Genomic DNA, 13478 nt, shown 5'->3' with positions numbered 1-13478 from the left:
CAGTTTTTCCTCAAGCATTACAGTCCCATGCCCCAGTTTTGCCTTTTTAAATTTAGTGATGACACAGAAGCAGCAATTGCCAACCGCCCCTTTGGTAAAACAAGTGCAATCAGGGGGGTCCCCCTTGGAAAAAGATCACTTAGAAACAAAGAAACACATTGTGTAGCACTACTGACCACACAGGTGACCCACCACAACCCACTCACAAACCAGTTACGGCAACTCACAACCCACTGGGAGCAACCCAGATCATGACACAGCAGTTTAGAAACACTGGCCTAGGTGACCCACCGCAGCCCACTCACAAACTAACAACGGCAACCCATGACTCATTTGTAGCGCAATCCAGTAGTTGAGAAACACTGCCTTACACAAATTTGCCATACAGTTGTCTAGACACAAAGATCAGCTTGTACCACTCCGTGTGGAGATTTAAAGTATGTGTACCGGTGACCCACACCAGACCCACATGCGGCCAATGTAACATATGGTCAGATGGCCAGTCCCAAATGGAGCCGTAATTGGGTGCATAACTGTATATTGTTTCTTCCATTTACACCTATAAATGGTTTCATATAGGCTCACAAAATCCAAATATTCATCTTCCTACTTGCAGGCTTCACATGATTAAGCCATTGGTTGTTTATAGTTTTACTAGATACAAGTGGATATTACTGTATAAATAGCTAAATTGTTGAATTCACAAAAGCAGAAACATGTTGCAAGGACTGACTCACTGGCAACCAATAAAATGACACATGTGAAGATTGTAACATGAACTTATGGTAACTTGATAGTTGGTGACATTGAGTCCTGCCCTCTAAAATATTTTGCCTGCAAGGCAGACAAGATTTGAATTTGGACTAACCAGGAAGAAGGTTGTGAAACTATACATGGATCAAAAGCAGGAGATCAAAGAAAGCCAAGTGTGAAGGCCACAAATGAAGAGCCAAATTCTAAGTCAAGGGCACAAGTGAAAGGCTAATACACAAAAGAGCAAAGCACAAAGATTTTTAGCAAATGATTGAATAGGTTTTTATCTGCAGTTTGGATAGGGAAGTATTGCCTGAAGAACTTTTATTCTATTGTATTGTAATACCCAAATCATAACCTCCTAGGACACACCCAAAATTGTGGGAAATATGTGCAAAACGAAAAACAAAAATAAATTTGCAAATCAAAAAGTCTGTAATAGCAAAAAATCAATGATAGAAATTAATTTAGGGGCTCTAAAAAACAAAATTAGCTCTGGATCATAATATTTGATAATAATAATAATAATAATAATAATAATAATACATTTTCTTTACATAGTTACCATAGTCAAAGTACTTCATAGAAACTCAAAATGAATGACAAGGCGTGTAGAACATTGGAAATAAATAATATCTACATAAAACACTAAATAAAGATAAATACAGGAAACACAAGACTTTGAATTAAAACGAGACAATAAACCAGAACAGAAATACATAATACAAATACAAAAAAAAATGGTTTATTTCTTATTTAATTTTTAATGACTATTTCTTTTTTTTTTGTTATTATGTAAATTTTATTAATATTGTCATGTGTATTAATTATTTAGTATTTATGTGTTGTTTATGTTTTATATTTTTTTCACTGCTGAAGGATGACCCTCAGCCTTTATATTTCAGCCTATCAAATAGATCCTTCAGTGGTTCATTGATTGTTGAAGAGTGAATTAATTGTGATTATTGAGTTTTCTGGTTTCTGAAATTATTCCCTGCATCTGTCTTTGGACTTCGGTAATCGGTTCGGTTCGATTACAATTTAGAACTTTTTTGCTCTGGGTTATTTTTTTAGTAGACCTTTTTGGGTAATTTTTGACATTTTTGCACTTTTCTTATGTTTATTTAAATAAAGTCCTTCTTTTTATAAACATTCTATATTTGGGCTTGACTCGTAAGCCACAGGCTTGACAGTTCCTTTCCCTTTGAGGGTCATCTTTGCATATTTTGAGTCATTTAAAGTATTTTGAACTTTCTATGCCTGTTTCCGGCCAGTATGGAAAAGACTGCCTATGTAGTTTGGGATCGGGGTGCCTGGAGCGAGGCCTATCTCTAGGCAGGCCAGAGGACTCCCTGGCATGGTTTTGTGGGACTTCTTGGGAGCCTATCAAGATTTTGCTATTTTGTGTGCACTTGTTCACAGCATCATGCAATAAGCAGTGATTGATGTTTAGACAAATAAAGGAAAAACCTAAACCAAGACCAGTGTGTGAGCAAACAAACAAATAACCGGCACAAAGGTACCTATTTTGTCTTTTTATTTTGTTACAATTTTAACTTTGTTCTTGTCTGTAAAATTGAGGCGAGTGACATAAAGCATCTTATTTGAACATCATGCTAACTGACTCAAAGAATGCACTCTTTAAAGACATTTAATACATATATTGTGTTATTTTATTATTCTAGGCAATCTTGATCTTAACTATTCTGACAAAAATATTAGTGTTGTTAATAATAAAGCTAATAAAGTTAATAATAAAAATTGAAAAAACTATGATGTCAAAAGCATATATAATGTATTCAATTCTCTACCGTAATATTAAAAACTTATCTGACAATGACAGCACTTCAGTTGTCAACATTCTCTATTCATATAACATTATGGCAACAATAAGATGAATACAAACAGAAAAAACATTAAGCCTTGAATCAGACTACAGAATCTAACGCTCCAAAGCACTAGTATGTTACAGCAAAGCATAATGTTCAAGACAACATTAAATCTGACTAGTGTAAAAAGTACTAATAGAAAACACTGCAACTTGGAAAATCTGAAAGTAAGTCCAAGATCTAAATGGTCATTTATTATTATTTTTTAATATAAATAGGAAGGTTCAACAATTGGAGGCCGTAACAAAGTGCAAATAAATAATACAACAAAGATAACTCTACAGGAACTGGTCCATTGAGCTTAATTATACAAGGATCTTGTTCTCCGACTGTTGAATTGCCTGCCTGCCTGCGTTGAAACACACTGAGCTCATTTACCTGTCGCCTCCCGTTCTCCCTTGCCCTGTGTGATGTTTCATAGTAGATAATTCATCTTCTGCTTCTTGGCAGAAAAAGCTTGTGTATACTCTAACAAAATGGTAAGTGTAATGCTAAGTTTTGGGAGAGTTGTGCACAGCTTTATGGTCATTGTTTGGTGGTCTTGAGTTTTAGTAAGCTCTTTGTTTTTTTAATGGGCCATGCAATCAAAAATGTTTCTGAGATACTTGCCCTCTGGTATGAGGATCGGTCTAACTTTCCCTGAAGGAGCCTCCTTGCTACACATCAGCAACATCTCAGTAGTTCCCAGGGTGACCTGTCTTAAGCTTAGTAACCCTACTGAATTGATTTTAGGAACACCCACTGAAAATAACAAGACTACTAAAAGGTATTAAAATTAATCAGTCCTTTACAGTTAGGGAGGGCCACAAAGTGAAATAAAATATAAAACAGTAATGTTAGATTTAAAATTAAAAAATAGCATTGCATAAATAAATCATGCTAACAATTCCATGCTCTGAAATAGACAATGTTAATTAAGAGAGTAGAAATTGAGCATTTTAAAAAGTTAACCAAACTAAGGATGTTTGAACAGAGGCATGCTCTTCATTCCTACACAATGCTTTTTGTTAAGGAAATATGAATAGAAACTGTATACAGTGTCAAAAATAACATTAGTATTGCAAAGTAAATTGCATGAGATTAGTGGAGACCTAGCATTAGAAAAAGAAAAAGTCAGATCCTGGATTTCTCTACTGAGACTCAAGGTATCAACACAGCTAGACAAACAAAAGTAACTTTTTTTGTATGATACACTGGCCCACACATGTTTTCTAAAAAGCTGTAAGAAATTGCATTGTTTTTCCTATTTTAGGGCCTAGAATATATTTATTTCATTACATTACATCTTGCCTGAAGAAGAGGCCTGAGTTGCCTTGAAAGCTTGAATATTGTAATCTTTTCAGTTAGCCAATAAAAGGTGTCATTTTGCTTGACTTCTTACTACATCTTATACCAGTGAAAATGTTAGAGAGAATGAGAACCCATTTGTCAAAAATCGTATGCTGAACCAAAAATAAACACTAAATGAAAACATTGTACTAGAACCACAACAGAATGTCTTAAAATGAATAAATTGACAACTTGTGAGTAACTGTGACAAAGCCATGGTCGATATATCCTATTGAAATCTAACTTAAATTCTAGAGCGCCTGAAGTGAGATGGTGTTCTAGCAAGACAACCCTCATATATTATAGAAAGGCAAAGAGTCTGTGGGACCACTGAAATCTGTACATTAAGTTATTTCTATCAAACTAATTAGAACCAAGGACCGAACCCAGGGATGTACTTATTTTTTTTACCCAAGGATGTTGCAGTACCATTGATACCCTTAAATGTATATTTGCCAAATCTGATCTTTAGCCTTAAATGTTAAGATTAGGTTACTTTTTTTAGCATTGAAATGTAGGATGCATTAAAAGTGGGACTTACCTCCGTATGACACTGACTCAGCTAGAGAAACAGGTACAGACACCTTTTTACAGCTTATGGTTCATGTTAAAAAATAAAGAATGTTTTGATATAGATAAAAATTATGGTTCATATTACTCTTGCCTTGGCTACTTTTCTACCAGATCAAACTGAAAAAGGCCCTTGTTTTTATGAAAGTGTCTATTTAACTGATTCAGATTTTACATACATTGTACTTTTTCACAGAAACGGTCCTAAAAACCCTGATTTGTTTTTAACCATATGGACTTTGAACATTTCAGTGACTTGATGACACATATGTTCCCTAATTAAGGTTACTTTTGCCATCTATTACAGTTTACTATTTAACATTTAGATTATCACAATGTCATCAGATTGATTTACCTTTCATATTAATCACCATAGCCATCACTATACAGATGGCTTTATTATTAACAAAATTTTCAAATGAGTTGTAATGATTGATGTTGGGGACACACTAATCAATGCAGGTTGTAGGATGATTGTTTATCACGCAGATAATAATGATACATCATTGCTAATGAGGTGGGTCGTCTCATTTTCTTTAAATTAAAAACAAATAATATTGCCAGATGTCTCTAGGGTTATACTGATTTTTTTTTCTTAAATGAAATTGCACATATGCTCTGTTTATCAATAGATTTCTGTCAAGTTTCAAACATTTTATTTGCCTTTCAAAAGCTTCCAGAATGTCATCATTCATGACACATGAGAGGCAATAAAATGTATTTTTGATGGAACATATGGTTTAACTGCTATTTTAATTAAAAGATGAACATTACCCTAATGATACTATTTATTCTTAAACAAAGGATCTCATAAGAGTGCTAACTGTAAATATTCAAGTTATGTTACTTAACTCCTGACTGCAAACTACCTGTTTAAATAATTCACTTTTAATTTACAATGGCATTCAAATTACCAGCAAGTATGGTGGAGTTTTGCTTTATGAATAAAGTTATTAGACTGTAACTATTCCTGTAACGGAAATTAAGAAATCTTTTTTGGCATTTAAAAGAATAATGAGCGATAATTTAAATGCGTTTTTCGTCATGTGTCTTTAGATACAAATCACTTCTAGCCGCAAAACAACCAGGTTTTAATGAATAACATTATACCAAAATGAATCATTTTGATGTTCATAATTAGGGCTGCATTTTGAAACAACATTTTTTTAATTAGCAGAATTGCTCCTGCCATAGTTTTGAAACAAGTAGAGTCCTGAGACTGCTCACTTTATGTTCCATTATTTTGTCATCATTAGGATAGTTTTGGAATGTAATGATAGTTCTGCATCCTGACAGTTTTGATGGGAAGGAAAAGATAAAAATAGTTATGCACATTAACCCTTAGTTGTACATTGTAGCTGAGTTTCATAGTACCCTGAATATTTTAAAAATGAAAGTTTCAGTTCAAATCAAGGCAGTATGGGCAGAGTGCTGGCACCGAGGTTAGGGATCTGCTCCATCAATCGGAAGGTTTATCAGTTTGAATTCTGTAAACACCAGAAATGACTCTACTCCTCTGAGGCCCTGAGCAACGGCCCTTAACCTGCCACTGCTCCATCCTGGATATGACGTTAATCTGCAGCCAGCCATGCATGGAGGTCCTCCAACTTGCAGGGAAAACTTGGGGGTTGGTGGCAGGATTGGCACTCCACCACTGTAAAAAAAAAAAATAACTCACACTGTTCAGTGTGGCGCTGAGGTGTCACATGTTGCACGGTGTATCCAGCAGAGAGCTCTAACTCCCTAGGAATGAGTTCTTTCGTGATTGCAGCATGTTACATAACCCATTTCTATATAGATATAATATAAAAAGGCGATACCCCTCCCTTAGTGATATGGCGGTAAGAAATCACATAGGAGAAATAACTTAGCTTTGTTTAATGATGGCTTACGCTGCATAACAGATGAAGGAAGCCAATGGGAAGGACCCTGTTCGGGAGTGGGGGCCCGTTGTGTAGAGTCTGCCATTTTCGCCGCTGCAGTAGAAGGATCTTCAGGATCGGATGATGTTATCTCTCATCCGTCTGTCAGCTTCAAAGGTGAGCTGAGTCCAAGGCTTTATACTCTTTCTTCATGTGCAGGCTCCCACTTACGTGAATCATGCAATTCCAAACAAGGCAAAAGAGGATACAGTTTCATGCTGAATTTGTCAGACAAAAATTGCATACAACAGTCCTCAGTCTGACTGACTATTTCCCAGTTGTGTCTATCTGTCTTGTCTCATAATGCTTGCCTAGCAGTTCTATATGGTGAACCCCTGTGCTAAATCTGGCTCTGTGATCAATGTACACGGGAGAAGAAAAAGGCAGATTTATTTGCACAGAGTACAGTGACATATTAAAATTATGCTTATTACACACAGCTGCAATCGGATCTCAATCCGGGTGGTTTGACGTGTGATGGGTGCAGCAGCGCACTGTAATCAACGCATGCTCCCAACCTTCTCAAGGCAGTATGGAATCTCTAGGTCTTAAAAAGAGGAAATCAGGAAATGATTGTCATTTCTGGTTAAACCTTTTGACAGAGATAGACAGAAACGAGGCATTCAATTGGTCAAGACCTCACAGAATTAAATATGGAACAAAAACAACAACCCCTTATCACATATAGTGATTTACATTGCAGACCGATAAATTCTTTGCTAAAAAATGCAGCAAAAAAATATACAAGATGATGCATTGTCATCTCTAAATTACCCAAATAAATTAACTAGACACTAGACTGGTGCCCTCTACCATGCAGGTAGTATTTTAGCTGTCACCTTTGACCCTGATTTGGAATAGAATGTAATCTTCTTCAACCCCCATAGTTCTATTCATGTTCATGAGGGTGAAAAGCCTGTCCAGACAGTACTGGGCTAAACGCAGGTGTTGTGATGTGAGATTTTGCATATACTGTAAGTTGATAAATATTTTTATGTCTTTATTTGTAATATTAGTGTTACATTATTGATAATAACAGCAATGGTTTGATGGTTTAAGAACCCCTTCCCCCCTTTAGGAATGAGTCTCTTTGAATTTTACGACAGGGGTACCTCAAACCAGTTTGCAAGTGTTTCTCTGCTAAAGTCTGTCTCTCAACCCCCCCCGCAGGAAAGCCAGGCTGCCTAACTGCCAAGCTTTACCTTAACATATGGTTTGGGGGACAGGTGTGAAGGTGTTCTATTCCCCCATTGGTCTGAAGTATGGCTATTTGGAACTGGCTTGTATCAGAAGCCTTTAAGTACTATGATGCCCTATTGGCTCTAGGGGTTGGACAGAAAATCTATAAATTTGCTCAATCCCTCACTCTCTCTCTGTTACCAAACTGATGCATGAACTGAAAAGGACAACACAATGAAGAGCACAGCTCAGCAGCCATATTGAGACAGGCATGCGGCCTGTGCTGAAGAAAGCTGACCACAAATGATGCCTTAACTAGAGACATTTTAAATAACTAACAAGTCTGCCGTCTGAAACTACACATCACCATTTATCAGGTTGTATGGTTGCCAGTATTTAAATGTACTTTGCATATTGTTATTATTTATGCATATTACCAATAATACATTGTTTAAATTGTAACTTAACTCCTGCTTGTCTTTTGCTACATTTAATTGCCTGAGGTTACAGATGTAGAAGGGAAGGTGGGGAGAAGTTATATGGTACAATACCTTATAAACAGTATTAAGTCTGTGAGATTTGAGGCATTCTGACAAAGGCTACACATTAAAAATACAAAAGGGGAAAGTAGAGTAATATATTTCTCTACCAAGACAAAACAGCAGGAAATAATCCTGGAAAGGGTGTCCATCATACGGCCCACTTATTTACACAGGAAAAAATCGGTATCACCAAACAACCTAAATACTATGGCTTTGGGGACATGTAGACACAGGGACGATTGTAAACTCAACATGAACAGTGGCAGGGTATGTAATTCAAACACAGGACACTGCATCTGTGAGGTGGCAGCATGGCAGTGTCCCTCCACCTTGACACACCTGTGTTTAGAATATGCTAGTTATGAAAATGAATAAACAAATGGTTAATTAGTAGAGAAACCAGAGTGTTGCAGAGTTAATCAGTTTTCAAGCTTGTTTCATTACATTCATGTCCATGGTATTTCCGAAAGTGTGCAAGCAATGGGATTAAAGAATACTCACTTGTTTACAGAGTAAGGAAATGTAAATCGCCAATTAAACATCAGGCAAACATACATAACCAATCCACAGCCAATGTATTCTGATTTCTAGAATCTATACATAGATGAATTCTTTTATTGATACCCTGTTATTCAAAGATAATTAACTTACTGTCTTTAGTATAATATTAAGAAGAAAGGAGGCAATGAATAAGATCTACTGTATGATTTAAAAATAGGACATGTTATCAATAAACGTGTGTACCAAATAAGGAAATGTATATATAATTCAGTGGGTGGATGTGTAGGTGGTACACTGCTACAAATACTTGGGGTCCACATTTACATTTCTTTGCTTGGACGCTTTTATTCAAAACAACTTACAAAATAGGTCAACCTAATCAAGTAAACTTCAGTTTGGGATCCATATCAATGTCAAACTGAAACTGGTCTAATAACGCAGATGAACTACTCAAGAATGAGCAAAGCAGATATCTTAGGAGACTGCGCTTCTTTAATGGTGGTAGTGACATCCTTTAATTGTTCTACAGCTCTGTGATTGCCAGTGCCATGCTGTTGTGTGCTGGGTTGGTAACATCACTTCAAGAGAGGCCCACCAAATCAACAAGCTAATTAAATGGGCAAGCTCAGTTATGGGGTGCACTCTTAACTCGCTGGGGTTAGAAGCACAGAAGAGGATTAAAACAAAACTGAGTGCCATTATGAACAATGCTTCACATCCTCTCTGCCTGACATGCTGACACTGAGAAATTTAACCAACAAATTATTTAACAAATTTGACATGAAACGCTACTGGGGCTCTTTCATACCTACAGCAATATACCGTTATAATGTCTCATTGTGATTGCTCTCTTATTGTTAGTTATTACTTTCAGCCGACAAAGTAATAACTATTTTTTTATTCGGCAAAAGTGTGACAAGAAACGCTACTGGGGCTCCCTTATACCAACAGCAATAGACCTGTATGCACTGTGACTAGGAAAACCAAGTCAGAAGTTTTCTTTATTTTTAAATTTTCATCTATTTCAGTCCATAGTGCTTCAACCACAGTGCTTGTATGTATGTATGTATGGGCTTCTGTATGAAGCCAAATTCCCCATGAGGACAAAGAAAGTTCTCTCTAAAATCTTTCTGTCAAAAGCCTAAACAAAAACATGTCTTTATGGGAATGTAGACAAAATGTGAACTTTTTCAATAACTAAGTTCAGGTCACCCCTTTAATGCATTAATTCTTTTGGAATGTAATGTGTGGTGTGTACATGGACAACATTGTCTACTGTGAAAAACTCTGTGACTCAAGCCAGTTATGATGGAAAATTTCTGCAGCTCTAGGAATCATCCCCCCAGATATGACTGGCAAAAGAGAAAGAGAGCATTGCTTTCATGTCTGCTGAGTTACAAATGGTGCTTACACAAAGACATATTAAGGTAAGGCATGAGAAAAACTTTCATCTTTGCTCTTCATTTCCATGTGCAAATTGATATTAAATAATACACTGCTCAGTGTGATCTGTTGTTTGGTGTTCAAAGGGGAGGCCAGGAAAGAAAAGGTTTGCACAGTGCAGAAATAGGGTTGAAAGAAAGAAAGAAACTCACACTCACATTGGGGATGTAAACAAACATACCATTGCAGTAAGATGTGCTGTACCTGTAATGAGTGCCCATGATGGGCAATAAGTAAGAACACCAAAACAAGTAAGGGAGAGTTTCTGCATAATGGAAACTGCACAATGTTTCCTAGGAGGAAAAAAGGAGTGAATATGAGACAATGCAGCAAACCCTTTCTGGTAAACAGTATATGATCTCAGATATAAAGGAGCCTTTGAGACTGTTCCCTTAGAGGGCAATTAAAGTGCAGAAGTGCATGGTCATCAACTGGAGTTCTAGTCTGGTCTTCTGTGTACAAGTAGTGCCACCCTTATCCTAGAAGCAATGCTGGGATTAGATCAAAAGTGACCACAAGAAAGAGTCTAAATCCATCTCATGGGTAGAGTTTCATGTACCGTGGAGTCAGGAAATGAGCTGAGATGAATGCTCATTTGATGGGAGGTAGAGATGCCAGGGCCAGAAAGATGATGGGCAGGTGACCAACTGCAAAACAGTCAGAAAGTAACTTAAACTTGTGTAAGCAGGCTGAGTGAAATAGCAGGATTTTGTTTCAGCTTTGTAATATTTTTTTTTCTTTTTATTATAAAACAAGCGGAAGGGGAAATAAATAAATGATCATTTTAAAATTCAACCACTGCAGATTTAAGAACTCTTTATTCGTAGAGCTATAAGCATTTTAAATTCTGTTACTTATAGGGTTGCTGCTAAATGTTAAATTCTGCATTATTAATTTGTTTACCATTGAAAGTAATTATTCTTCTTTGAATTGATCTTGTATGTGTGTTTATGCAATAACATTGTCAAATGTTTTGTCTCTGTTTAGCTATTGGATCTCTGTAACAATGTGTTCTGTTTTGTACTTTCCTGCTGCAAACAAATTTCCCTCTGGGATATTAAAGTCTACCTAAACAGCAGACTTTTTACCCATAACCTCATATGTTACTTAACCCATGTACATTGTAGTAGTGGCTGAGAAAAATTATTTATGTCATGTTTTCATGCAGAATGGAGGGAAAGACACTGGCAATTGATGTGAAAAACACAGACGGAAACAAAGAAAAAAAATCTCACATTATTCTTGTCACATACCGTATATACTCATGTATAAGTGAGGTCTTGAAACCTGAAAAATTGATCGTAAAATCAGACCCAGACTTATACGCCCATTCAAAAATACAACACTTAATTTTTTTTTTACATGTTCTTGCTTCCTCCAATTTCACATATTTCACAATTTCTCAGACACATCCAATTTGGTTGCAGCACTGCTGTTAACGATTTCTTTCGCCACTTCAACGACTTTTAATTTAAAACCAGCTTCATATTTTCTTCTGATCGAATGTTCCATTTTAGATAAGGTATGCTCTTACGATAAAGGTGTATTAGGGTGTGAGATACAAAAAACACAAAACAGCGCAAACGTTGCGTCGGAATAGTTCAGGTATTACTATGTGGTCATGTAAACACAATACATAGAAAAAAAAGACACTGTGCTCCGTGGTTACTCTCTCAGGTGGGCGTTAACATATCATAATCTCTTGGACCAATATTGTGAGTTTTCTGCATTCGACTTATACGAACAACATAATAAAATACCGGAAATTATACAGTAAAATCTAGCCCCAATTTATACGTCACTCGTTTTACTGGATTATTTATTGAAGATATTTTGGAAGATACTGCGCTTTATTTTGAATACTTTGTTTTTGATTGTTTGTTTGCTGTTTTTAATAAAAGCACTTGGTACTTTTTTTTTTACACCATCCTCTTGCTCCATTTGTTATGCCTCACTGCCAAACTCATCGGTAACATTACCGACAGTGAAGGGTTCAAGGGTGGAGAGAACCCTCATCGTCACAATCCGCGGGAGAACTTAAACGCGAGTATATATGGTATATGGTAATCCTCATGTCAGTTATCCAGTTGTACATTCAAAACATGCAAAACACATCCTTTTTGATAGATAGATAGATAAATAGATAGATAGTGTCACAGACTGAGGCCCTTGCCGTCCTCTTGAACCTTCTGACTTGACTCCAGACACGAGGTAAAAGTCCAAATATTTCTTTTATTTAGACAATAATGTGCACAAAGCACCCTCCACTCCACAATACTCATATAACTAATCAATACACTAATCACTACAATAATCAATCCTCCACACTCCCAGACACTTCGCCACCCTTCCTCCCAGCTCAGCTCAGCGTACTGGTTTCCCAGAGTCCTTTATATAGTCCCTGACCCGGAAGTGTTTCTCCCTTCGGTCCATGTGATCATGAACACTTCCGGGTCGGATAAAAAGCTCCTTTCTTCAACCCGGAAGCACGTCGTTTCCTCTTGTCATGTGATCATGACGCACCTCCGGGTTATAGGGCAAGTAAGAGTCCGGCAGCCTCCCCACAGCGACTCCTGGTGGTCCCCATGGTATCCAGCAGGGCTGTGCATATAAACTACAAAGTCCATGAGGCCCTGCTGGAATTCAGTGAACGTCCACACTGTTGGGAGAGCTCCACCTGGCGGCCTGGGGGTGAGGGCCGGAATATTTAGCCGGCCACACACCACAATAGATAGATAGATAGATAGATAGATAGATAGATAGATAGATAGATAGATAGATACTTTATTAATCCCAAGGGGAAATTCACAATTTACATTTCACATTTTGCTAAACCACTGTTTAAATAGTTACTTTGAGGATTATCAATGGATATCATAAACAGGAAATCTAAAGCCATATGGGAATGACTTTTTGACCTGAAGGCAGGACTTTTGACCAATGAATGGGCAGGAGCTCACTATTGGCTTCTATTATGTCATAAGTCTGCATGAAAATGTGAGATTAAAATTTTTTCTGGGTTACCAGTACAAAGTACATGGGGTAAGTAACATATAAAAAAAACATCAATTTTGGGTGGAGGAATTGTAAAATAGCACTTGAAAAATCTTAATAATAAACAGTTCATAAGAATGTGGCTTGTAATTCTTCAGTGAGTTAATAACTACAATAGGCAAATTGAGTAACTGAGTTTGCCTATAATAAAAAAAATAATGCAAATAAAATAATATACTTCAAAATCAATTTAAAAAAAAGACCTCAGTTTTCAGCCCCCACACACAAAAAAGAGAGTAATACAAGTTTAATATAGTCCTTTATATAACTGATAAAACAACAGATACAGTAAAAAA

The sequence above is a fragment of the Erpetoichthys calabaricus genome, chromosome 14, assembly GCF_900747795.2.
Source record: "Erpetoichthys calabaricus chromosome 14, fErpCal1.3, whole genome shotgun sequence".
In the NCBI taxonomy this organism is placed as follows: domain Eukaryota; kingdom Metazoa; phylum Chordata; class Cladistia; order Polypteriformes; family Polypteridae; genus Erpetoichthys; species Erpetoichthys calabaricus.
The sequence above is the reverse complement of the archived record's forward strand: the minus strand, read 5'-3'. Positions refer to the sequence as shown.